The following is a 27,327-nucleotide window of genomic DNA, read 5'->3' as shown; positions in this document are numbered from 1 at the left end:
AAGTCAGAAACTTTAAAACACTAGTTGTTAATCATAACTTGGCTCTCAGAAGTGTGGTGAGTACTTAGTGGTTAGTGGTGTAAAACAGCTGGAACAGTGGCCAGTTACGAAGAATCGATGTAAAAGGGCAATATTACTTTCTGGCCTGGCATTCAGGCCCTTTCCACAAACATGAATAAATGATCTGGACTTATTAATCAGAGGACAATGAAGGAATGCTGATTTGTTTAATAAGGACCTGTCTGCTCTGTCACTTTGACGTAACTGTTCCCATGCCTCTCCCTTAAGGAATGGGAGGAGTTAAACCACAATCCTAATCGCCTTTATTTCGCAACCTATGTCAAAAAGAGGTTGATGTGACTAGTGCAGTTGCTCTAACCTGTGACCCTTCCCCACATAACTTTCACATGTCTGCTTTTCAAATTTCCTTCAGTGATTGGTGTTTTGGGATGTCTTGGAAGTTGGCACAGTTGCTGCATAAATGCAACTTCATTGTTTTAAATAATCTTGACCTACAGATAACAGAATGGCAACTCACCGTGCTATTGATCTGATTGACCACATTAAAAATCCAGATAAGATATATTTCGTCCTTGAAAAGAATGTCACCTGTGATTCAGTTTTGTGGTTGAAACCATAACCTTCTGATTCAAAAGCAACCATCTGGAATATCTCTCCTTAATATGTCTACATGGGATTCCAGACATTTGTCTTCTATGCTTTAAGGATTAAATTGAATTCATCTTGTATGATTTGAACTAACTAATGAATAAATCTTGTCTCTTTGTAAAAGGCCCAATGACTGTACTTTAATTTTTTGTTTGAAGAATGTGTGTGGGTTGCTTTCTCAGAGATGTTTATCCATTGAGTAATGTGGACCACGGCATTTCTTATTTTAATATCCGAATAACATATTTAAAGCCTTTGATAAATATGAAAGTTGATGAGGGTGATTCATGTTTTGCATCGGACAAATTTATGCAAAGAAAATGTATTGTTTTTCCGCAATGGCCTGCACCCACTTGTAATGATGCTACCATGATGAGTACAATAATCTTCCTCCCTCCTGGCGCAGTCTGTTTTGATTTGATTGTGTAGTGATTTCAATATGATGAAATTGAAATAGTGTCTTCAGTGTGGGTTATGAATTGCAGATGTAAATTAATTTACATCACATATGCTAGGGGATTCAGTGGAGAAATGGTGACCTGTGTTAGGTTAGGACAAATAAGATTGCTGTGTGTCAGGTGCTGGCAAGTTTCTGGGCTGCTAGTTCCTGGACACAGAACCTTTCAGCTAGTAAATTGCAGCTAGAATAGTTTCCTGTACACAGCGTAATGGCTGCTTATTGGCTTATAGTTAGCTCACGGTTCCTGTCTACATCTGTAAGGGCCGATGACCATTATATATTATGAAGCACTAAGTAACTTTATAATGTACAAAATGGGTGTGTCATGAGGCTAATCAGCTGTGTAACTCTGATTAGTACTAGCTTTGCCATGTTGGAGCTCAACGATGCATCTTCAGCTTCACTAGTAGGATGAAGGATTCAGCAGTTGGTCAGACCACCCCACACTACCAGCTACATCTCAAGGGATCTAGCAAGAAGGAAACCAACCAACCTATTGATTTCACCTTTTGAAGCTTCTGAGCTGAGGCATCACTCATATCACCCAATCTCTGAATTATTCCAGCTGACTTTTTATTTATTATCACAATCAAAGTACAGTAAAGGAATAGGCCCTTCATCCCACCATGTCTGAGCTGAACATCTTACCAATCTAAACTCATCCCTTCTGTCTTTATATGGTCCATAACTCACTTTCCTGCCTGTTTGTGTGTCTCTCAAAATGCCTTTAAAATATTATTTCAGTATCTGTTTCTATCACCAAACCCCACCCCCCAGTCCCCTCTAGCACTGTGTTCATGCCATTCCCTCTCAACACACACACAAAATGCTGGAGGAACTCAGCAGGTCAGGCAGCATCTATGGAAAAGAGTAAACAGTCGATATTTTGTGCCAAGACATTCCTCGGCCCGAAACGTCGACTGTTTACTCTTTTCCATAGATGCTGCCTGGTCTGCTGAGTTCCTCCGGCATTTTGTGCGTCCTGCTTGGATTTCTAGCACCTGAAGTTCCTTATCTTTGCCTTCTTGTGTTGAATGCTTTCTGTATCACTGCTGCATGTTGTCTGCCCATTTCCAAAGTTCGTCTGCCATTTCAGTTGTTTGGAAGCATTGAATCATTCTGTCCCCCTCCCCTCCCCTCCCCTCCCCTCCCCTCCCCTCCCCTCCCCTCCCCTCCCCTCCCCTCCCCTCCCCCTTCAAACTTGCACATCTTGCATTCTGTTCTGAATTCAGATAACTTAACAGTGGATTCTGGGACATTCCACTTATTCCATGTCTTACTGGATGTAATTTTCCTAACCATCTCACACACATTGGTCTAGATTAGTTAATACTTTATTCAGTTGTTAATTTCCCAGAACATCTGCCCTGAGTGGCCACTTTATTAGGTACCTCCTGTACCTCATAAATTGGCCACTGAGTGTACGTATATTCATAGCCTTCTGCTGCTGTAGCCCATCCACTTCAAGGCTCAAAGTGCTGTGCATTCAGAGATGCTCCTCTGCACACCACTGTTGTAATACCTAGTTACTGTACTTGAGTTACTAACAGCTTCTTGTCAGCTTGAACCAGCATGGCCATTCTCCTCTGACCTCTCTCATTAACAAGGCATTTTTGCTCTCAGAACTGCCGCTCACTGGATTTTTGTTTTTATTTTTGCACCATTCTCTGTAAACTCTAGACACTGTTGTGTGTGAAAATCTGCGGAGATCAGCAGTTTCTGAGATATGCAAGCCACCCTGTTTGGCACCAACAACCATTCCACGGTCAAAGTCACTTAGATCACATTTCTTCCCCATTCTGATGTTTGGTCTGAACAACAACTGAACCTTTGATCAAGTCTGCATGCTTTTATGCATTAAGTTGCTGCAGTATGATTGGTTGATTAGATATTTGCATTAATGAGCGGGTGTAGAGATGCTGTGGAAGAGGAGTCTGGAAAGCCCAGTGACCCAGCCACTAACCACAGCTGCCATTTACTCTTGTCCACATTGCACCTGAATGTGTGTGTCCGGAACTGGCCTCCACAGCCACCTGAGAACCCACCAATAGACAACCCCCTAGGAGAACATCTTACTCGACTTGAGTGATTGCACTACTACTACCACAGATGTACCTAATAACCTGGCCCTGCAGGACTTGATGGCCATTTCATGGTGAGTTCTACCACCATATGCAAGCCTGGATATCCAGCACCCCCATAAGAGCAACAAGGCTGATAAGTTTCCATGCACTTGCAATCTTATGCATACACATCATTGCATTATTAAACTTTACATCCCATGGTTTCTTGGAAGGTGTGTTTATTCACTGAACTTTAAGGATAGATTGCCTTTAAATAATTAATAATTGTACATAATTGCCTTTGAAAAATTACTTTATATGTTTGCTGTAATATATCTAATCTCTTTTAAGCTTTGTTATTTAATATGTGAAAGATTGCTTTAAAATCTTGCTGTTTGATTGGGTACAGAAAGTATGTGCTCGTCTATGTTATTAGCAAAGAAATACTGTAAATATTCAGGAGGTTTTCACTTTAATGATTGTATGTGATTTAACAGCTTTGTATTTTTATTAGAAATGTAGACTATTTTAATGTTTAGTTTATGATATGACTTGCAAATAAGTTATTTGTGGACAAACAACATTGGTTCTCTTTTGTTGTCTTTCAATAGTTCCTCTATATTAGCTTTCAGTTCAGTATAGTTTTGCATGGTGCATTTTGTATTCATTAATGGGTTCCGGTCAAGCATAATAGGAACCGGCTCCGGCAGGTTCAGTGTGACACATACAACACAACCTATAAGAAATGATTGTTAATCAAGAGCGTAACTTTGGTTGGAACAATACCAAATCATTACCAGCTTAATACATGTTTTCTTTCTACACTGTGGTTTAAACACAAATGATTTTCATGACATCAAAAGGGAAAATGCTGGAATCACTCTGCAGGCCAAGTAGCATCTATGGAAAAGGAAACGGAGTTAAAAGCTTCAGGTCCAAGACCCATTGTTAGAATAGTTGGAACTGTTGCACAAAGTATTCCATGTCCTCGCAATGAATTTGAGATGCATTTAGAAAGAAATGTCTATAACTCCAAAAAAGTGGAAATCCCAAGTCGAAGTAACTCAACTTGGTGGTCATGATGCAACAGGTTTTTTTTCAGTATATAGGCAAGCAGCAACGGAGAAATATTCAAATTTAGACAGTTATCAAACAAAATTGCATGATCAACCAACACTTCCCTCAATTTTTCACTTTGAACAAGCTTCCTGCTGAGCGTAGCTAATCTGTAGGATAAATTGGAAAGTAATCAATAGATATTCCCTCCACTGTGGCAGTGCTGACTTGTTCTGATATTTGAGCTGCAGTAAGCAGACGACTTCTGCATTAACACACGTTTAAGGTGTCATCTAATTCACTAAAGCCTTCGAGAGTGTGGTTATTATGTTTAATACCTGCAAGGCAGAAGTCTTCATTCAATTTGCTGCCCACTATATAGCATTGTCTACGGTACAACATCGTCCATTGATAATAAAGGTCTTTCCATGTCGTGAGAGTCGCATCTCAGCGAAAGCAGACATCATGGTGAAGTTTACCATCAACTTCTGACAGCTTTGAGACATCCTGAGGAAAAGACATAAAACCCAACAAAAAGCTCATGGTCCAGCAGGCACCACCGATTCCCTGCCTCCTGTGCGCTTCTCGGATGTGGGCTGCCTTCATGCAGCAAAGCACTAGAGCAATGCCACTAATGTTGTCTCTGATACTCCATATCTGCTGCATGGATAAGCAAGCCATTTCATTCTCTTGGCTTCAATGGAGCCAGATACCAGACACTGGAAAGTGAATCTGTTCTGAGCTCCATCTTAGCAATAGATTACTAGGTGGAGAGAGGAAGAACTTCAAGAATGTTCTCGGAGCTCTTTGGAAGTACAGCATCATGGGAATCTCTGGCCCATGGCCACTCAAAACACAGGAATATTCAGGATAACTTTGAGAATGAGTCCATGTGTATGTGTTCTCTGTCTCCCGTGTTCTCTCTTGTTCTCTCATTCTCTCTCTCTCTTTCTTGTTTTCTCGTTCTCTCGCTCTCTCTCTCGTGTAATGTAAGCTGTGACCTGGTACTGCACTTTTCAAACTATCTGACATTAATAGTCACTTCCTATCTCATCTGTGGCAAAGTCTGCAGGTCCTAAATTGGCTTTGAAATTTGCAGAGCCTAAGTCGAAACGATTCCATGGGACTGCCTAAGGAGCGAGGGGTATTAAAATTAATTTATAACTAGCCCTCAGTGCTGTCACTTGTTACAGAGGCTAAGTCCAAATTTGAATGTCCAGAAATGAATTTTACATTATTACTTTCTTTAAGATTTGTGGTCTACATTATCCTGCGAAAGTTGTACTTATCAGTTAGGGTGGAGCTGGGGGTGGGGGGGGTGTCGGTCGCTAGGTTAGTGGAGCAATCCACCTACATCTTTTTGACAAACTCCTCACATTTCCCATGTTTTGAAGTTCAGGCTTTGTATTGTGTAGGGACTCTAATGAATCTCTGAAATGACGATGATGAGATTGTAAATTGGTGACTCTCTGTTGCATCAGGACAGATAAAATAAAAAATAAGGATGCACCAAGTAAAAACATAATGTATGGCAAATTGATCAGAATTTGAAAGAATGGTTGATACTTCAGCTGTGTAGTCTTATTAACCAGGGTATAATCAATTCAGCCTGAGAGATAGCCCTCACTTGAAAATGCTGTTGTTGAATGTTGAAATATTGTATGCTTTCCCGTATTCTACATTTTTAGATTTTAATGAACACTAGCTATTGTTTTTCCTTTTCATGACCAATTAGACAAATTTTAATTTCCTACTGAAAGTGATGTGAATGATAAACATCTACTTCCTATTCATGAGTGCTGCATTAAAGTAATAGTCTGATAATCATTAAGAGAGATAGCTGACCAGCTCCTGCCCTGGGAATGTAAGCTTGTATTCTCTTACGATCAATGCTTTCAAACAAAGTGCAGATTTTTTTTAGATTCTATAAGACTTGGAAGTAATCCAACAGAGTATTTTCTTTGAATCATTAACTGATGGTTGATTTGGAAACTCATATTAGAGCATAGTTGCTATACCCATTTTTAATTAATAACTTCCACGTTTACTTGGGTAGCCAAAGGCACTGTTGGGTATTCCCAGCCACTGATTCCTGTACTCATTGTAATCAAAAACAAAAGTTGGATTTATTTTGATTTAGTAGTTTGTTTTAAATCTAAAGTGGCCCCATATCCAGTTTTTTTTTCCTTTTTCCCACGTTTGTGTAGGGTCACTATTGAGTAGACCAGGCAGCATCTGTGGAGAGATGAATAATTAACATTTTGAGGACACGTACATCCCTTTCCATCTTCCCTGCAACTTTGTACTTTATTGTACTTTACTTAATACTTTGTCACCAAACAATTGATACTAGAATGTACAATCATCACAGCGATACTTGTTTCTGTGCTTCGCGCTTCCTGGAGTACAAATCAATAGTAAATATTAAAAATTTAAATTATAAGTCATAAATAGAAAATAGAAAAGGGTAAGTAAGGTAGTGCAAAAAAACTGAGAGGCAGGTCCGGATATTTGGAGGGTACGGCCCAGATCCGGGTCAGGATCCGTTCAGCAGTCTTATCACAATTGGAAGGAAGCTGTTCCCAAATCTGGCCGTACGAGTCTTCAAGCTCCTGAGTCTTCTCCCGGAGGGAAGAGGGACGAAAAATATGTGGGCTGGGTGGGTTGTGTCCTTGATTATCCTGGTAGCACTGCTCCGACAGCATGTGGTGTAAAGTGAGTCCACGGACGGAAGATTGGTTTGTGTGATGTGCTGCGCCGTGTTCACGATCTTCTGCAGCTTCTTTCGGTCTTGGACAGGACAACTTCCATACCAGGTTGTGATGCACCCTAGAAGAATGCTTTCTACGGTGCATCTATAAAAATTAGTGTGGGTTTTAGGGGACAGGCCAAATTTCTTTAGCTTAAAACTAACTTGTGGTCTTTCCTCTGTCCAAGGTCTTTGACCTGAAACTTCAGCTCCATTTCCTTCAACAGATGCTGCCTGACCTACTGAGTATTTCCTGTGATATTTCTATCTTTACTAATGTTTTGGGACTAGTGAGTTCTGACAAAATGTCATCAACCCGAAATGTTAACTCAGTTCTTTTTCCACTTATGCTGCCTTACACTGAGTTCTTCAGGTGTCTAGTATATACGAGGGGTGATTGATAAGTTCGTGGCCTAAGGTAGAAGGAGATGAACTGCCCACATGCATGTAATGAGAGCTGTATATCTCCTTCTACCTTAGACCACAAACTTATCAGCCGCCCCGCTGTGGACCACTTTCTGGAGGTCCAGGACACCGACTTCTACAAAGAAGGGATCCGTATGCTCCACGACTGCTGGACTAAGTGTGTAAATGTAGGAGGGGACTATGTTGAAAAATAAATGTGTTGGGTTTTCTAAAATTGACTCCTAACTTAGGCCAGAAACTTATCAATCACCCCTTGTACTGTGCTTTACTTCTCCAGTATCTACCTCTCATTCCAGATTTACAGTATTTGTTTCTTTTCCTTCTTCCCTTCCTCTGTGCTTTCCCTCCTGCTGCTCTCCTCTCCCAGTATCCATAGGACTATAAGACAAAGGAGAAGAATTAGGCCATTCTGCCCATTGAGTCTGCTCCGCCTTGCTATCATGGCTGATCCTGGATCCCACTCAACCTGCCTTCTCGTCGTATCCTTTGATGCCCTGACCGATCAGGAAAATATCAATTTCCATCTTAAGTATATCCATGGTCTTGGCTTCCATGGCTGCATGTGGTGAATCCACAGATTCACTACTCTCTGGCTAAAAAAATTCCTCCTTTCCTCTGTTCTAAAAGGTCACCTATCAATTTTGAGGCTGTGCCCTCTAGTTCTGGACACCCGCACCATAGGAAACATCCTCTCCACATCCACCTTATCTAGTCATTTCAACATTTGGTAGGTTTCAATGAGATCCCTCCACATCCTTCTAAATTCCAGTGAGTACAGGCCCAAAGCTGCCAAACCTCCCTTCATTCCTGGAATCATATTCATGAACCTCCTCTTGACTCTATCCAATAACAACACATCCTTTCTGAGATATGGGTCCAAAACTGTTGAAAATACTCCAAATGTGGCCTGACTAGTGTCTTATAATGGGCTGGCAAGTTTGCAGATGACAGAAAGGTTGATGGTGTTGTAGATAGTGTAGAGGATTGTCAAAGATTGCAGAGAGACATTGATAGGATGCTAGGATGCAGGAGTGGGCTGAGAAGTGGCAGGTGGAGTTCAACCCAGAGAAGTGTGAGGTGGTACACTTTGGAAGGACAAACTCCAAGGCAGAGTACAAAGTAAATGGCAGGATACTTGGGACTGTGGAGGAGCAAAGGGTTCTCGGGGTACATGTCCACAGATCCCTGAAAGTTGCCTCACAGGTGGATAGGGTAGTTAAGAAAGCTTATGGGGTGTTAGCTTTCATAAGTCGAGGGATAGAGTTTAAGAGTCGCGATGTAATGATGCAGCTCTATAAAACTCTGGTTAGGCCACACTTGGAGTACTGTGTCCAGTTCTGGTCACCTCACTATAGGAAGGTTGTGGAAGCATTAGAAAGGGTAAGAGGAGATTTACTAGGATGCTGCCTGGTTTAGAAAGTATGCATTATGATCAGAGATTAAGGGAGCTAGGGCTTTACTCTTTGGAGAGACGGAGGATGAGAGGAGACATGATAGAGGTGTACAAGATAATAAGAGGAATAGATAGAGTGGATAGCCAGTGCCTCTCCCCCAGGGTACCACTGCTCAATACAAGAGGACATGGCTTTAAGGTAAGGGGTGGGAAGTTCAAGGGGGATATTAGAAGAAGGTTTTTTACTCAGAGAGTGGTTGGTGCATGGAATGCACTGCCTGAGTCAGTGGTGGAGGCAGATACACTAGTGAAGTTTAAGGGACTACTAGACAGGTATATGGAGGAATTTAAGGTGGGGGCTTATATGGGAGGCAGGGTTTGAGGGTCGGCACAACATTGTGGGCCGAAGGGCCTGTACTGTGCTGTACTATTCTATGTTCTATGTTCTATAAAGCTTCAGCATTATCTTCTTGTTTTTATATTCTGTGTCTCTTGAAATGAATGCTAACATTGTATTCACCTTCTTTACCACAGGCTCAACTTGTAAGTTAACCTTCTGGGAGTCTTGCACAAGGACTCCTAAATTTGAATTTTCTCCCTATTGAGATAATAGTCTGAACTTTTGTTCCTTTGGATCCTTCTATTTGCTTCTTATCCAGGTAGATAATCTATGCTCAACAAGGCATCACTGCCCTCTCTCAGCCAGCACCAGTGCTACTTGAGTCATTCACTCTCTTGCTTTTTGCTCAATAATTGATAATGTTCATTCCAAACCTTTCTCTGCAACTTAAAACTTGTTTGTTATCCAAGTTTATTCAGTCCTTCTCAGTAACAAATGAGCAAAGCTATTTGTACTCTCTGCATGGTTGTCACTCATGTTGCTGAGTATTCTCAGCATTTTCTACTTTAATTCCAGACTTTCTACATCTGCAGAGGCATTAGATTTTGGGACTGATTCCCTTGCATTTGTCATGAAAACGGATTAACATGGAGATTTGACTAAGGAGTGGTGAATGTGAAAGATCTGAAATCTTACGAAGGTCCTACAATTAGATGCTGAAATGGCAAGGACTTACAAACCTTATGAATGGATGAGTTAAAGTGAGCTAAATCCAAAACTTTACAATGACTGTCATGATTATCACAAGATATATTGCATGGATTACCTAAGGGAAGGTTCTATTACACAGGGGTTCCCAACTGGGGTCCACAGACCCCTTGCTTAATGGTGTTGGTCCATGGCATAAAAAAAGTTTGGGAACCCCTGCACTAGGTCCTTTTTTTCATATCCCTGTTCTATTATTCGATTGATTTATTTTTTAAAAACGAAGCGCCTTTCTAGAGTAAAGGGGGCTATCATGCTATAACAGACTAAAGATTGGGTGAGGTCGAGTGGCATAGATTTAAGGTATTTGTTGGTGGAACTAAATAAGAGATGAGGAAAAATCTTCTCATCCAGAACATCTTAAACTCAGTGAGAGGAACATCTTAAACTGAGTGAGAGGAACTCTCGGAAACTCTCCTTGTGTTGGTCAAGTACTTGAAGCGCTGTGACAAGCAGAGTTACCATTCTACTGGAAGGCAGAATTAGGTCTCCTTTTTTTTTGGACAGGAACAGACATGATGGGCCAAATTATTCTTTTCTGCATTATAAATCCTTTATGATTCTGTTATATCCACTCTGCTCAGAGGTGAGGTGGCAGAAAAGAATAAATTACTGTAACTTCAGAATCTTCTGGCTGCCCCGCCCCTACCCAACATGCCTATATAGCATTCATCTCACCTCCTCAAATTTTGCTCACCTGATAGATCTGGATGTAAGGACTTGGGGATAGCTCACTTATCAGTGGGATCCACTGCAATTGACTGTCCTCCAACCTTGAATCTGTTAAAATGAAATAAGATGCATTGTATTATCTTTCCTGATTTGTCGGCACTCGTTTACCTGTCCTTCATAAATACAATATTGTGTTTAATGGTCTGATACAAAATGCTGGTAGATCTGCTGACAATCTTGAGATTACAGTGACATGCTCGTGATGTAAATGGGGGCAACTTTCAGAAATCCTTGCTTCACAGTAATGGGACATTTTGTTGATATAACTTTTAGTTGTTTTATAACTGTGGTTTGCATTTAACTGTACTGGAAATTATAAAATGAAAGCAACTTTCAGTAACGATGGTCTCTGTTGGGGGTCATAGCAGTTAGAAGTAATTAAAACCATAAAGGCCCATTTAGAAAAGAACACCATGCGAATCTATAAAAGTGTTGAGTGATTTCTGGACCAGTACATTTGACATATGTGACACTTGATTGAGATAACAAGCGATAATATTTTCTTCAAGAAGAGGACAGGGTTCTTTGAAATATAGCCAAGATTCCTTGAAAGCTTAATTAACTTGGGTTTCTGAATCCAAATACAGTGGATTTTGATCTGGTTAATAGGGACACATCAGGACCTGTACATTTTGCCCAATTAACTGAAGTTTAATGGAAATAGTTAAAAAGGTATTTAAAAATAGAGAAACTACCCTTTAACTGAGTAACAAATTATGCATTTAAATGAAATGCAGAACAAATTAGAACACTACCGACACTAGTTCAGTAAAACTGTATATTAGTTCCTAATAGTTATTGACAGAGGAATTCATCCAGTGTACGCTGCCATGTTCTTTTGACTGTAAATGAACAAAATCAGCACAGATGCCTAGTGCAGATAATGGACTCCCTTCATACAATGCTTTCGATGATCACATCCTCCAAATCTTCATTTTCATTGTAACATTATTGTCAATACCTTCAAATTGTTCATAGGTCCTAATTTGTTGAAGTAGTGAAATAATTTCATTTTCATTCCGTTGTTTCTGGCATCTCCAAACCTGAATGCTTGAAACTGCAGTGAGCAAAACAGTTCTGAATTGTCTTACTGTTTATATCTTGAAATAGTTAGTGACAAAAGTCACAAACACATGCAACTGGCCCTTCACTCTAAGCACAGTGTAGTGTCTAACAGCCGCACAAGTGCACACGACTGACACTAGTTATAAACTGTTCAACAACAGCCACCTGTCCCAATTAAGCAGCATAGTGTCTCAAATAAATGAAAGGAATCCGGGCATTTACTCGATTAGTTTCTGTTCTTTCATAGTTGTCCCAAGTAAGCAGTTGCTCCGTTAACCATTGGCTCAATTAGCTGGAATCTACTGTGATGATAGGAAATGGAGAAGAATTAACAAAATTTAATTTTTACATTTGTTTAATGACATGATCAGAAATACTGGCTTGAAGTTATGCAATTTGTTAGGATGGGGCCACAGAATGAATGCAATTTGAATATAATTGTTGATTCTGTATACTTAAGCAGAAAGTACATGCGACAATTTGCTCCCTTTGCATTCCTGTTTTTTTATCAAGCTAAGACCCTAGCTTTCTCTGAATAATATCACTTGCTCACTGACAAAGTGCTAATTTTTTTAAAGCAAACTGTTCTGACCATAGTAGTTCTGATTGCTGCTGCTGTGTCCCCATTACACTTAGCAGTTCTGCCATTTTGAGCTGATTTACTGTGCTTGGCTTCAGAACAATGTTTTCTCTACTTCTGTTCTTCATTAGTCTCCCCATTTTAATCTTATCCCTTACCTGATGTAACAGTTACTCTCCACTGGCTTTTCCCTTCCTAGCCAATGCGTACAGGAAGGTAACATCCATGTTTCGAAAGCATGTTCTACCCGCCTGTCTCGCCTGTTTCCACATTCATGGAGGAGGTGATTGAGGTCAGTGGTGTCTGTAGCTGCTGCATTACTGATGTCCCCCTTTTTTATATTGACCTGTTCTCTTGACAGGAACCCCTTTGGGAACCAGTTGTGAATCAATAATGATCCCTGACCCAGGCTTGTAAGGTTGATGGCTGAATCAGCTGGCTGGGCTGTATTCCCAGCCAGTCAGAGCCCTGGTCCAAAACAAGATGATCACTTATCAACTGTGCAAAAAGTATCAGATGACTTTCACAAATCTGGCTATTGCTTCATTAAGATTGACAAACCGTGCCTTTTGATAGAATTGCGTCATTTATTTTGTGAGCTTACAATTGCACAAACTGGACAAATGAATCAGCATAGCAACACTCGTATTACTTTTGAACTTGACAGTCGCAGGGGCAGAACAAGTTTGTATTTACAGGCACTAGAGCCAGTATGTAAATAGGATGTAATCCTGATCAGTTGATTATTTTAACTGGAATATCCCTCGCTATTTTTTTTAAAAGACTGAAGATGCACTGATCTGGATAGAAATGATCAATATGAGGTAGTAAATTGGATTAGACATCGGCTTTGTGGGAGAAGACAGAGAGTGGTCATAGATGGTCGCCCCTCTGACTGGAAGCCTGTGACTAGTGCTGTGCTACAGGGATTGGTGCTGGGTCTGCTGTTGTTTGTCATCTATAGCAATGATCAGGATGATAATGTGGTTAACTGGACCAGCAAAATTTTGCAGATGACACCAAGAGGTGCAGCGGACAGCAAGGAAAGCTATCATGGTTGGCAGAAGGATCTACATCAGCTGGAAACATGGGCGGAAAAATGCCAAATGGAATTTAATGCAGACAAGTGTGAGGTTTTGCACTTCACTAAGACCAACTAGGGTGGGTCTTAAACATTGAATGGTAGGGCATTGAGGAGTGTGGTGGAATGAAGGGATCTGGGAATACAGGTCCTTAATTCATTGAAGGTGGTGGCACAGGTAGATAGGGTCATAAAGAAAGCTTTTGACACTTTGGCCTTCATAAATCAAAGTATTGAGTTCTGGAAACACGAGGAATTCTGCAGATGCTGGAAATTCAAGCAACACACATCAAAGTTGCTGATGATCACAGCAGGCCAGGGAGCATCTCTAGGAAGAGGTACAGTTGACGTTTCGGGCCGAGACCCTTCGTCAGGACTAACTGAAGGAAGAACTAGTAAGAGATTTGAAAGGCAGAGGGGGAGGGGGAGATCCAAAATGATAGAAGAAGACAGGAGGGGGAGGGATGGAGCCAAGAGCTGAACAGTTGATTGGCAAAAGGGATATGAGAGGATCATGGGACAGGAGGCCCCGGGAGAAGGAAAAGGGGGGAAAAAAACCCAGAGGATGGGCAAGGGGTATAGTCAGAGGGACAGAGGGAGAAAAAGGAGAGAGAGAGAAAGAAAGAATGTGTGTATATAAATTAATAACGGATGGGGTACGAGGGGAAGTTGGGGCATTAGCGGAAGTTTGAGAAGTCAATGTTCATGCCATCAGGTTGGAGGCTACCCAGACGGAATATAAGGTGTTGTTCCTCCAACGCCCAGACGGAATATTAGGTGTTGTTCCTCTAACACCCAGAGGGAATATAAGGTGTTGTTCCTCCAACTACGCTCTGTCCGCCAGAGAAAGCAGGATCTCCCAGTGGCCACACATTTTAATTCCATTCCACATCCCATTCCCATTCTGATATGTCTGTCCACGGCCTCCTCTACTGTAAAGAAGAAGCCACAGTCAGGTTGGAGGAATAACACCTTATATTCCATTTGGGTAGCCTCCAACCTGATGGCATGAACATTGACTTCTCGAACTTCCGCTAATGCCCCACCTCCCCCTCGTACCCCATCCGTTATTAATTTATATACACACATTCTTTCTCTCTCTCTCTTTTTTCTCCCTCTGTCCCTCTGACTATACCCCTTGCCCATCCTCTGGGTTTTTTCCCCCTTCCCCCTTTTCCTTCTCCCTGGGCCTCCTGTCCCATGATCCTCTCATATCCTCTTCGCCAATCAACTGTCCAGCTCTTGGCTCCATCCCTCCTCCTCCTGTCTTCTCCTATCATTTTGGATCTCCCCCTCCCCCTCCCACTTTCAAATCTCTTACTAGTTCTTCCTTCAGTTAGTCCTGACGAAGGGTCTCAGCCTGAAACATCGACTGTACCTCTTCCTAGAGATGCTGCCTGGCCTGCTGTGTTCACCAGCAACTTTGATATTTATTGAGTTCTGGAGATGGGATGTAAGTTGTATAAGATGTTGGCGAGACTTAATTTGGGGTATTGTATGCAGTTTTGGTCACCTACCAACAGGAATGATGTAAACAAGTTTGAAAGAGTGCAGAGTAAATTTACGAGGATGTTGCCGAATCTGGAAGACCTGAGTTATAAGGAAAGATTGAGTAGGTTAGGACTGTATTCCTTAGAACATTGAAGATTGAGAGGAAATTTAATAGAGGTATACAAAATTAGATTATAGATAAGGTAAATGCAAACAGGCTTTTCCCACTGAGCTTGGGTGGGACTACAACTAGAGGCCATGGGTTAAGTGTGAAAGGTGAAAAGTTTAAGGGGAACAAACTACTTCACTCAGAGGGTCGTGAGAGTGTGGAATGAGTTGTCAGCATAAGTGGTGCATGCGAGCTCAATTTTGACATTTAAGAGAAGTTGGTACATGGATGATAGGGTTACGGAGGGCTATGGTCCAGTGCAGGTTGATGGGAATAGGCAGTTCAAATAGTTTCAGCATAGACTGGATGGGCGGAAGGGCCTGTTTCTGTGTTGTGCTTCTCTATGACTCTTTTAGAGCATCACTTGCACTGTTACAGTCACAGCACTGTTAAAGTAAATTATATTGAGGCATATTTTGATACATTTTATATTGGAAGCTACTTCATGAATCCAAGGTTTACTTATTTCAGGTAAAGCAGGTGACCTCTCTTGCCCCATTTTGCAACATGTGGCAAAAAAGAAAAAAAAAAACAACCATTTAGAACGGCTTCCCTGTCCTCGGACCAGCTGCAATACTGAGGAGAGTGATGCATAAAGATCGCTGATCCCTGCTAAAGTGTTGCTCTCCTCACCCTACTTCCGGAACTCAAAGGGGCTGTAAGCATACTTGAAGCCACCAGGGATTCATGGTAGCATTGTGGTTAGTGCAACGCTATTGTAGCTCAGGCTTTCCGGAGTCCAGAGTTCGATTCCAGCATCATTCTCTGAGGAATCTCTGTATGTTCTCCCTGTGGAATGCATGGGGTTTTCCCAAGTGCTCTGGTTTCCTCCCACAGTCCAAAGATGTACCGTGTAGGTTAATCAGTCTTTGTAAATTGTCCTGTGATTAGGTTAGGGTTAAACTGGGTTATGGGGTTGCTGGGGCAATGTGGCTCAAAGGTCCAGAAGGGCCTACTCTGCACTGTGTCACTAACTAAATATAAATAAAATTTTGTGGGAATTGAGAATGAAATTGGAAGGCAATTTCCTATTGCTTGCAAAAAGATAAATTTATTTACAATTCAGTCTCCATCTAGATTTGCACAAAGATACAGATAAAGAATTGGAGGCTGTATATGCTTTCAAGATCTCTAGCTCCATAGTATCCAATTCTTAATGAGGCGGAAATAGCTGTTTTCAGAGCTTGATTGTTTGGAAGTTTTTTGGGGCTGATGAATTCTTTGAAGCCTCGAGTCGGAGGTGATGAGTCATGTAGAGGGATTCTCTTTTCCTCCCAATCTGCCAGATAGTGAATGCTGCTACAACTAAGAGTCTGAGAAGGATTAGAAGTACAAAGAAATTAATATGTAACACAATGAATAATGTTCTGTGTGAGCACAGTGCATTAGAATTTAGATACCAGCCTTGTGTGCTGTAGCGTTTAACTTTAAGTTAGATAATAACTTGAATAATATAAAACAAATGAATTTAGTTCTGTAAGTTAAAAGACTTTAAATGCATTTATCTCTAATATTTTGGACAATTATCAGTTGTATTCTCATCGAACTCAGAATAATTGGAACACTAGGTTTATACTGCGCCTAATTTTGTTGAAATCAATAGAAAATGGAAAAAAAAGACATGATTGTCTCAGAGCCAAGTTTTCCTCTGTAAGAAACTGCCAGCATTCCCTTAAATGAGCATTATGAAGCAGGAGGTCCCATGTACACTAATGTCCTGATTGCGAAGTTACTTTGTATTGTTCCCTGGTTATCAATGTGGATAATGGTGAAGGTCAGGGTTAAGCTTAGTTAGTAACAGTCTGCATGTCAGCTGATGTTTGTATCTGAAGAAAGACTATTTACCAAAATGTAAAAGTCCTTCAGGGAATGAAAGAGAAGGGGCACTGTGATACAGCAGAGGTACTGGGAAAATCAGCAAATAGGTGATTTCTATCAATGTTGAAGTTATTTGGTTTAGCATGGAGTATTGACTGTGATGATCTGCATTTAGTGTCACTGACTCATTGCTAATTTGTACTCTTCAGACACTACTCAATGTTGTGAACTTATCAGGATTTTAAGTACACCGACATGATTGCTCTATATTTTAATACATGACATATCTGAAAGCTGGTACATTAAGTTTTTTTTGGCATAATTACATGTAATCTGATAACAGCACACATCTGAGGGAGTGGAATCATTTGTATAAAAACTTAACATAATTTTCTCGCAGTGTTGTCTATACAAATGTGTTTTAACTGAATGAAAGACCTTTAAATTGGACAAAGTGTGGCTTCAGATTTCAGAGAAATAAGGTCCCATCCATGGTACTAATTACACAGCAACATATTATCTAGTTTCAAATAAAGTAAAACTAATGTTCCCATCTGTATTTTATTGCTAAAATTATAATGGCATATTGCAAGATTGTAGCTATCACAGTTGGTATTCTGAACTGCTGCACAGTGAATATCTATTTATAGATTAGGTCAGGTTTTTATTCTTGGGAAGACCTATGAGCTATAAATGTACATTGCTAGTCTGTGGAAAGTCCACTTATATTCAAATAAAATTTAGCATCTCTAATTTAAGGCTTGCCAACCCACATCAGATTTCTGGTGAAAAAGACTTCTGCCTTTTAATCGGAGTTCAGACTGACTGTAGCACTGTTATTGATAAGCTGTACCTCTAAATTCCAGAGCACCTTCCCATTACCTCTCTGGATCCCCACCCCCTTGATATGTTTAAAAAAAACTGGCTTTCTTTTATCAAGCGTGTATTTATCAAGCGTGTATTTATCAAGCTGTGATGAACTGTGAGCCAGATGGGAGAAAACGTAATCATTGTAGCATATGACAGGGTGAGTGCTTGGACAAAAACAAATGGGCTGTAGACTTGTGGCACAATCAACTTTCAGTAACAAGCTTTAACATGCTCTGTAACTCTTTTGGGTGGAGGTCAGGAAATAAGGCCACTTTGTCCTGCTTCACTTTTTGGTAAACTGTCAAGTGTACAATTGATCTTGGGTGTTTCCTCAAGATAGGCAGTAGTGAATTAGCAATCTATTTTCCATCCTGTATTTTACCCTCAGCCCCCATCAACAAGAATAACCTCTCAGAAAGGAAAGCAGAATGCCAACTGTTGAGTGGTATTCCACAAAGTTCATGCAGTTCTCACTTGTGATGCAAAGAATGTTTATTGAAGTCTGCTGAAAACTGAATGTGATACTAAAAGTCACAGTCCCTGATATGATAAACACATTCATCATTTGCTTATGTTTTAAGGAATTAATTATATATGAAACATTCAGTACTGGGTGGAACTTAACCAAGCTATAAAATTCTTCATCTGTCCCAGAGGTGGTGTTTTGTTTCCAGAACCAGCCAACCTAGTTCCATACAAGCAGTGCAGAAATTAGAAACATAATGAATCTAGGTTGTTAAAATGTCATACAATTATTATCTCCCTAAAAATGTAGTGAAATAAATAAGTGTTTGTCTTTTGCAATTGTAAAATTTGTCTGACCTAGAATTGTTGTACTCATTGTTTTTTAATTCCAGGACTTCAGTTGTTTTTTGTCATATTGTTTGGTCACACTTACCATATAGCCATATAACAATTACAGCACAGAAACAGGCCATCTCGGCCCTTCTAGTCCGTGCCGAACTCTTACTCTCACCTAGTCCCACCGACCTGCACTCAGCCCATAACCCTCCATTCCTTTCCTATCCATATAGCTATCCAATTTAACTTTAAATGACAACATCAAACCTGCCTCAACCACTTCTGTTGGAAGCTCGTTCCACACAGCTACCACTCTCTGAGTAAAGAAGTTTCCCCCTCATGTTACCCCTAAACTTTTGCCCTTTAACTCTCAACTCAAATCATTGCATTTGCAACAAATGAGGTGGCCAGCTGTCACTCATAATTTGATGGGACATCTGGGTTGCTTCTTGACTCAAAGTTAATGTTTTTAGAATTATTTTTATACTGGCATTCTTAACCGTCCGTCCTGTGCTGGGAGTATTTGTTTGATGATTTAAACAGCATGAACTAATCCCAAGTACTGATGACTGTTTTCTGCTCTCAGCCTCTTGGGTACAGGGTGTGATCAGAGTGTTCTCAGTTGAGAAATGTGTGTTTACAACAAAAGCTGCACGCCATGAATTGCTGTTTTGGCTTACTTTTACAAATGTACTTCAAGCCTCATGGTGTGCAGCATTATAACTGAAATAATTTTTTTCCCCCCATGCCATTTGTATGTAGTTAAGAGTACATTTTTAGAGTACAGGTCTGGACAATGAAAACATGTCTTAGAAGGATCACTTTTGCTGCTAAGTGAATTTTCATTCTCAATGTTGATCTGCCTTATGGGTTACACACAATGAATTTCTATGTACAAACCTTGGGTAGTTTATTTCTTTCGTAAATGAACCACAGTTCACCATTAGCAGCACACTGATGATGTCTGCTCGTATGGTGATGAAATTGTTTACAAGTTAATTGCCAGGGTCAGAGAACAACCTAACCCAACCACTATTCAAATTGTTCTTAGAAGTCTGTATTTTATTGCATCTTGAACAAATGAAGATGACCATTCTGATTTGGAGCGCCGCCTCCTAAGTGTCCTTAGGACTTGGATAGAATTCATCAGTCTTAAGGATGTGAAGTAATTTTTCTGTTCACACTAACGAGTGCCAACAAACAAGGTAGTAGAATTTTAAGCTTGTATTGCAATGTGGAAAAAGTGTGGTGCTTCAGTCAGGCCTTGCCCATTTTGAATATCTACAGCTTCAATACTTGTAATAATGGTTCTCAAATAGTAACTATGACATAATTACCGGCAGCCTTCATGTCAACCTGTCAGACCAGTTAGAACCGGGATCTGTCTTCTATTTCATATCATAGTGGTTTATTCTTGTCACACCATACCAAGATACTGTGAACAGCTTGTCTAGCATACTGTTCATACAGATCAAATCATTACACAGTGCATTGAGGCAGAACGAGACAAAACAGAGGCAGTGTAAGGTAAAACAATAACAATGCAGAATAAAGCGTAAAAGCAGCAGAGAAAGTGCAGGAAAACAATAAAGTATAAGGTCACAATGAGGTAGAGTGTGAGGTCAAGAGTCCATATTGTTGTACTAGAGGTCTATTTAAGGGTGATAACAGTGGGATAGACGTTGCCCTTTAAACCCGAGGTACATGCTCACAGGCTTTTGTATTTTCTACCCGATGGGAGAGGGGCAATGAGAACGTTGGAGGTGGGTGGGGTCATCGATTAAGCTGGTTGCTCTAGAAGTATAGACGGAGTCCATAGAGGGGAGGCTTGTTTCTGTGATGTGCTGAGCTATGTTCCCAACTCTCTGCAGTCTCTTTCAGTCACACGAAGAGCAGTTGCCATACTGAGCTGTGATGCATCCAGACAGAGTGCTTTCTGTGGTGTATCGATTAGAGGTTGGTAAAGGTCGATGGGGGCATGCCAAATTCTTTAGCATTGGAGAGGCATTGTTAGCTTTTTTTGGCCATGGTGTCTATGTAGTTGGACCATGACAGGTTATTGGTGATAGAAGCTCTCAACCTCAATACTGTTGATGAAAATAAGAGCATGTGCACACCCCCACCCCAAGGTCAATGACCAGCTCTTTCGACTTGTTGACACCATTTCACCTAACTCTCCACTTTACTCCAACCATTGAAGCCATGAGCACTGCCTCACTTTTTTAATATAAATTATTTCAGCGTTTGCACTATTTTTTAATCTCTTCAATATACAGTACATATGTATATATTTACTGTAATTGATTGATTTATTTTCTTTCTATATTATCATGTATTTCATTGAACTGCTGCTAAGTTGACAAGTTTCACGACACAAGCCGATGATAATAAACCTGATTCTGGTTATTTGAGATACAGCCTACTATGGTAGATGGGGTTTGACTGGTTTGTGGCCGTGCAGTCTTGAGTGCACAGGGAGTAGAGTAAGGGGCTGGGGACGCAATGTTGTGGAGCACCAGTGTTGAGACTAACTATGAAGGAGATGTTGCTGCCTGGCATAACTGATTGCAGTCTGTTAGTCAGGAAGTCAAGGATCCAGTTGCAGAGGGATGCAATGACTTCCAGGGGCCGGGTTTGGTCATGAGTTGGCTTGGAATTGTAATATTAAAGACAGCACTGTAGTCAATAAATAATATACTGCCAAGATGAGGGTTTCCTTACTGTCCAGATACTTCACAGATAAGTTTATTTCTTTCTTTATTTATTGTGATACAGCGCAGAGTAGGTCCTTCCAACCTTTCGAGCTGCGCCACCCAGCAATTCCCCCAATTTAACCCTAGCCTAACCATGGGACAATTTACAATGACCAATTAACCTACCAACTGGTACATCTTTGGACTGTGGGAGGAAATGCACGCAATCACAGGGAGAACATACAGATTCGTTAGAGACAATAGCAGGAATTGAACCTGGGTCACCGATACTATAAAGTGCTGTGGTAACCATAATGTTGTCCCAAAGTTTAGTGCCAGGAAGATGCCATCTGCTAAAGACCTGTTTCAGTGGTAGGCAAATTGCATTGGGCTGAGGTTGTCTGCAAGGCTGGAGTTGATGCCATGACCAGCCTTTCGAAGCACTTTGTAATGGTAGATGTCTGAGCCACAAGGTGGTAGCTGTTTAGGTATGCTTCCTTTTTTATCATGGGTTCCAGGATGGTAGGGGCCTTCTTAAAGTAAGAGGAAACCACAGATTGAAGCAGGGAGAGGTTAAAAATGTCTTTGGACACCCGTGCCAGTTGATCCACATGGCCAATGACCATGTCCTTAGTGGAAATAAATCTGGTTTTGGTGACTGCAGCCGATTTCTATTGGTTGTGCAGACTTGTGCTTGAGGAAGCATCCCAGGGTCATTGATACAAGGTGCAGTGGTGGTATTTGGACACCCGAAAACCTACAGAGAAGAGTAACAATTTAGGTCACTGTGAGCCAGAGAGGAAAAGGTTGAGATGAAATGAAATAACAAAAACTGAGCTCAAAGATGTATCAGTAAAGTTAAATTTGAAACTTAGCATCAATTAGGATGGATGAAGATGAAGTGATGGGGAAAAATGTAGGTATATTGTTTAAGATCTTCCTATTCTGTAATGTTGCCTAAAATGTAGAAAGTATTTGAAAAAGAAGTGGATTTAGTACTGTTTGGATAGATGGCGGGAATTAAATTTTGGGCAATTCTACTTTTGATCTTAGATTCTGTGTGTTAGAGGATGTAGTTTAGAGTTGTGAGCAATAAGACATGGAGATTGAATGGTAGGAAGTGGCTCAGATTAGAGAGTAATAAATGTCAACAATAATAAAAAGAACAGGAATAATGGCATACAAATTTCAATCTTTTCTCATTAGGAATTTGGCATAAGATTACCATTGAGAAACTAAGAGATTTTCCCCATTCCATTAAAAAATTAAAGGCCAGATTTGGGTTAAGGTTGAAGTAAGTGGGCTTCTGTTGCTCCCTGTTCTATACTAATCTGGTTCTCAAGGCCAATCAGGAAAAAGTTTGAGTATGCCCTGGGAGTTTGCCCTTTAAATATTGTAGTACTTGTGTTTGTTAAGAGCTAGCATGGGTTCATTTGGAAACCTCATTAAATGCTCGGGGTAAAAGATAATGGAACCCAGGCTAATTTGTCAGCTACTTCACACAGAGCAGGAAAAAACCTGACCTCCCTCTATTACACTGGCCAGATCCTACTCCAAAGTTATTAATTTGTGCACTTCCTTCCCCCTCATTTCTGATTTGATCATGCTTTATTTTCAGCTAACCAATAAAACATAATACTTAAAAGATGAATAGGCCAAGTTCAGGATTTCTGTCCAATATGTCATCAGTTTCTCCCCTCCCACAGAGGTTGCATGATCTGTTGAATTCCTCCAGCACATTGTTTGTTGAGGAAGAAGTTGTGACTGACGAAAAGCAGTTTAGCAAGGTGTCACACGTAAATTCTCAAGTACCTCTGTCAACTATGGAAAGGCTCTATCTATTTCAGTGCGCATCAGGAGCCAGATCTCTGGAGTTGTAGAATATGGGTCATTGTTTTAAAAAGTAATGAGAAATTAGATATTGTAAGATCGCAAGGAGTGGCCATGTGGGCCAATGGTCTTTTCCTGTCCAAATGTTTACCCGATATCCCAAGGAAGGAAAAGATTAAAATACCTATTTGGTCTAATCCAAAGAGTAAAAGAAAATTCAAACCTCTTGATCAAATTAGACCATAAATTATCTGTAAATCAAGAATTTAAAGAAGTAAAATGTAAATTTAGCACTGACATCAGGAAGCAATTATTTTCACAAGATGTGATTATTATTTGTAATAGTCTTCTGATTAAGCTGGAGAAGACAAACCATCTGGAATCATTCAAAAGTCTGTAGGATGCTGTGATGATGGAGCCATTGCTTTCTATACAGAGATGAGTTAAATGAACCAAATGACCTACCTCAGATATGGTAGTCTTTTTTTTAATGTTTCATTGCTCCATTATCCAAAATGATGAAAATTAAAAATTGTTTTACCAAGCAGATGGACTGGAACTTTGATAAATAATGACTGTAAAGCATTTTTTCCTTCATTAAGGTTGATGGTCCTCCATTAGTGGCAATGTAATTTGATTCAGAACCAGTTCTGTGCTCAAGATAAAATGCAGAGCATGCAGAGCAGGCCAGGCAGCATCTTTTGATGGGACTACTACTACTACGTCGACTCAGGCCTAGGGGGCCGGCGTGGGCACGATGAGGGACTCTCTACTTCTCCCTCTCCCTCATCAGTGTGTTCAGTTTTGATGGGAAGTATGTGTCAACAATCCTCAGTTAGCTTTTCAATCTTATTTTTTGGTGTGATTCATTACGGAGGATGGTAGCTCTGTGGGTTGGTGGTTAATTTCCACTCCTCTTTGTCACCTTGGATAAACTGTAGCAGATGAAATGTCTTCAGGCATCTACCTCACTTCCTCGCAGCAACTGTATCCAGATCTGCACAGTGTTCTTGAGCACTCCAGCCAGACTCTGCACTGAGCGCAGGGTAAATTCATCACATTGTAGTATCTCAAAACCTTGAATTTTGATCATATTTCTCTCCAGCCACTCAAGTCTGTCCTAACCCCAATTTTGCCAAAATCATTTGAATCCCCTCCCCCCTCCCGTGAATAGTTAGGGTGTTCTGAGCCAGTCGCAGTTACTTCAATGTTTTGAAATTGCACAGTTTCAATTCCTTATGACTAATGCCCTCCCCTTTCTGTCCAGCTATGTTTATGGATATGTGCCCATTTACAAATTGCGTAAGTCTTTGCTCTGTTTGTACGTCATCCACGATTGTAAATGGGTGGATCTCTTTCCATTTGACCGAGGCCACATCAGGGTATCTGTTGTTATGTTTTTTTTAAGCAGGAATGTCATGCCCCTTTTCACCAATAATTCGTGAGCTTCACTCCAACACTGAGCTGAATCAACAGATTCAACAGACAATAGATGCAGGAGTAGGCCATTTGGCCCTTCGAGCCAGCACCACCATTCACTGTGATCATGGCTGATCATCCACTATCAGCTATAGCTCTTCCCTATACCATTCCTCCTACCCTGTAGCACACCAAAAGCAGACCAACTATACTGTTACAAACACAAGAGAGTCTGCCAATGCTTGAAATCCAGAGCAACACACAAACATTGCTGGAGGAACTCAGCAGGTCAGGCAGCATCTGTGGAAGTGTTTTGGGCCAAGACCCTTCACCAGAATTGGAAGGGAGAGGGGAAAGAAGCCAGAAGAAGGTGATGAGGCAAGGGGAAGGAGGTACAAGGTACAAGGTGATACGTGAAGCTAGATAGTTGGGGAAGGGAGGATGAAGTAAGGAGCTAGGAGGTGATTGGTGGAAAAGGTAAAGGGCAGTGGAAGAAGGAATCTGATAGGAGAGGAGAGTAGACCGTGGGAGAAAGGGAAAGAGGAGGGGTACTAGGGGGAGGAGAAGAGAAGAGGTAAGAGGTGTACAATGGGAAATTGAAGAGGGGGAGGGAATTACCAGAAGATGGAGAAAATTATGTTCATGTCATTCAGTTGGAGACTACTTAGATGGGTCTCACCAAAGTAGAGGAGGCCACATCAGGAGCAGCGGATACAGTAGATGACCCCTGTGGGAGGTGTTGCCTCACCTAGAGGGACTCTTTGTGGCCCTAAATGGAGGTGAGGGAAGAGGTGAATGGGCAGGTGTAGCACTTCTTCCCCTTGCAAGGGTAAGTGCTCGGTGGGAAATTAGTGGGGAGGGATGAATATCCTCGGGAATCACGGAGGGAGTGGTCCCTGCAGAAAACTGAGAGTTGGTGAGGGTTGGGGGGGGTGCGGGTGGAAAGTAAAGATGTGTCTGGTGGTACGGTCCCATGGAAGATGGCAGAAGTTGCGGAGAATGATGCGTTAGATGTGGACGCTAATGGGGTGGTAGGTGAAGAAGAGAGGAACATTATCCCTATTAAGGCAGTGGGAAGAAGCAGTGAGTGCAGCATCAACAGTGGAGGCAGGGAAACCCTGTTCTTTGTAGGAGGACGTCTATGGTGCTCCAGTAACTGGGACCAGTCCTATCCTTCTGTGCTCTCTGAATGGAGCTCAAATATTTTTTCCTGTTAGGAAAGTGAAAGACAATATTCAAAATCATTATTGATAGTAGAAGTCTCTCTGGCATGAAGATCAATTGGCTGCTAAGTTAGAACTTCATACTGTTTTGATTCGTGATCTTGTTGATCACGAATCAAAACATGATCTTATGGTAACAATACGTGAGGAACCAAACGGTTTGCTCTTATTATTTCATTTCATCTGAAAAGAATTAAGTGCCCCTTTTTGTTCTGTTATAGCTTGCTAATTTAAAGAGCATTATCTCAAAAGGAAAGGTTAATGAGGTGGAATCAGAGAAAAGGAGATATGTTACTCTTAAGTCAAACATTCATAATCATTGAACATTCTAGCATTAATACATATTGCTCTGTCTCACAAATTACTTCAGATTAAAAATGAGAATTTTTCATCAGCAGATTTTTCACTTTTTAAAATAATTGAAACTACCTGCTTTAAATAGAAGATGAATCTTTTTCAAATTAATGATTCTAGACTCAATAACCATCTGAAAATGATGGAACATTTTTCTAATGGTTTACTTTAAACAAGTATCTTACTAAATAAAGGAAAACTTTACACATGCTTGGCAAAAAATTCTGATTTTTTTTGTATCAGAACTGTAGACTTCAATCTGCCAGTGTCCAGGGCATAACTTGTCAATAATGGTTTATAAACTAGCTTGCTTTTTGGAACAAAACACTATTTGGTAATCAAAATTACTGCTACATGTTGTGGTTGTGCATTGACTTTTGGAGATATCATAGTCCCTGTTTAAAACATCAGAGAAGTTTGGTTGGAGATGGTATAGTTTAAAATTTATTTTTATGTGCAACCTACTATAAATACTCACACCCTTAACGGCATTTAATCATGGTTTTGCTGGAGGGCAGATGAACATTATGGACTACACCATTTTAACAAACTGCACAAAGTATATCTGACTCTGGGTCTCTCAGTCATGGTTTGCAGATTTTTTTCTAGTACTTAAGCAAGGAATGCTGATCTTCGAGAATAATATTAGATTTTGACCAGTGTCTACATTCAGGGTCTACAATGAAATAAAGATTGCATCAATTGTAGCGCAGATAGTCATCACTGGAAAGAAAGCATCATGGCCTCATCCACAGTCCAGCATTCCTGATTGATGGATTATTTCAGTTCCAACTATGGTGTTAATGTCAATGCTTGAGTGAATAAGAATTATTTATGTAGTTCTACATTGGAAGTTGACTTGAATGAGCTGCAGGTTCAGGTCATAGTTATATAAGTGTATTAATAAACTGCCAATGATTGGATTGACTGCTGGTGAGGTGGCCGCTGATGTTCTGTTGAAAATCAATAGAAAAGCAGCTGTGGATTCTTAAAATGAGGGGCAGTAAAGATACTGTACTAGCCTTGTGCTAATTGCTATCTCTTGTTTCCTTTTATGGACTGTGGAACATAGACTTGTGTTGTGAGAGAGACTGTTTGCCCTTTGTGCCCATCGTGGCTCTTTGAAAGAGCTGATCAATAGCTCCACTCTGAAAATCTTTCAAAAAAAAAACTACAGATACTGGAAATCTGAAATAAAAACTGAATGCTGGAAATACTTAGCAGGTCAGGCTGAAAGAGAACTGGAGAAAATGTTTCAGTTTGAAAAGGGCTTATCTGGC

The 27,327-nt window shown here is 40.6% G+C and overlaps 1 protein-coding gene and 1 long non-coding RNA gene across 3 annotated transcripts in view; one reads left to right on the top strand and one right to left on the bottom strand.

Annotated features, from left to right (window-relative positions):
- arhgef3 (Rho guanine nucleotide exchange factor (GEF) 3) overlaps positions 1-27,327 on the top strand; it is a 263,389-nt gene that overhangs the window by 17,491 nt on the left and 218,571 nt on the right. The gene's annotated exons all lie outside the window — the stretch shown is intronic.
- On the bottom strand, positions 6,411-12,542 carry LOC140210903 (uncharacterized). Its single transcript, XR_011889326.1, has 3 exons — positions 12,457-12,542; positions 10,619-10,701; positions 6,411-6,483 (listed from the first exon to the last, which is right to left on the bottom strand). It is a non-coding gene; the product is annotated as an uncharacterized lncRNA (long non-coding RNA).

The sequence above is a fragment of the Mobula birostris genome, chromosome 16, assembly GCF_030028105.1.
Source record: "Mobula birostris isolate sMobBir1 chromosome 16, sMobBir1.hap1, whole genome shotgun sequence".
Taxonomy (NCBI): Eukaryota; Metazoa; Chordata; class Chondrichthyes; order Myliobatiformes; family Myliobatidae; genus Mobula; species Mobula birostris.
This window is presented reverse-complemented; position numbering and strand designations above follow the sequence as displayed.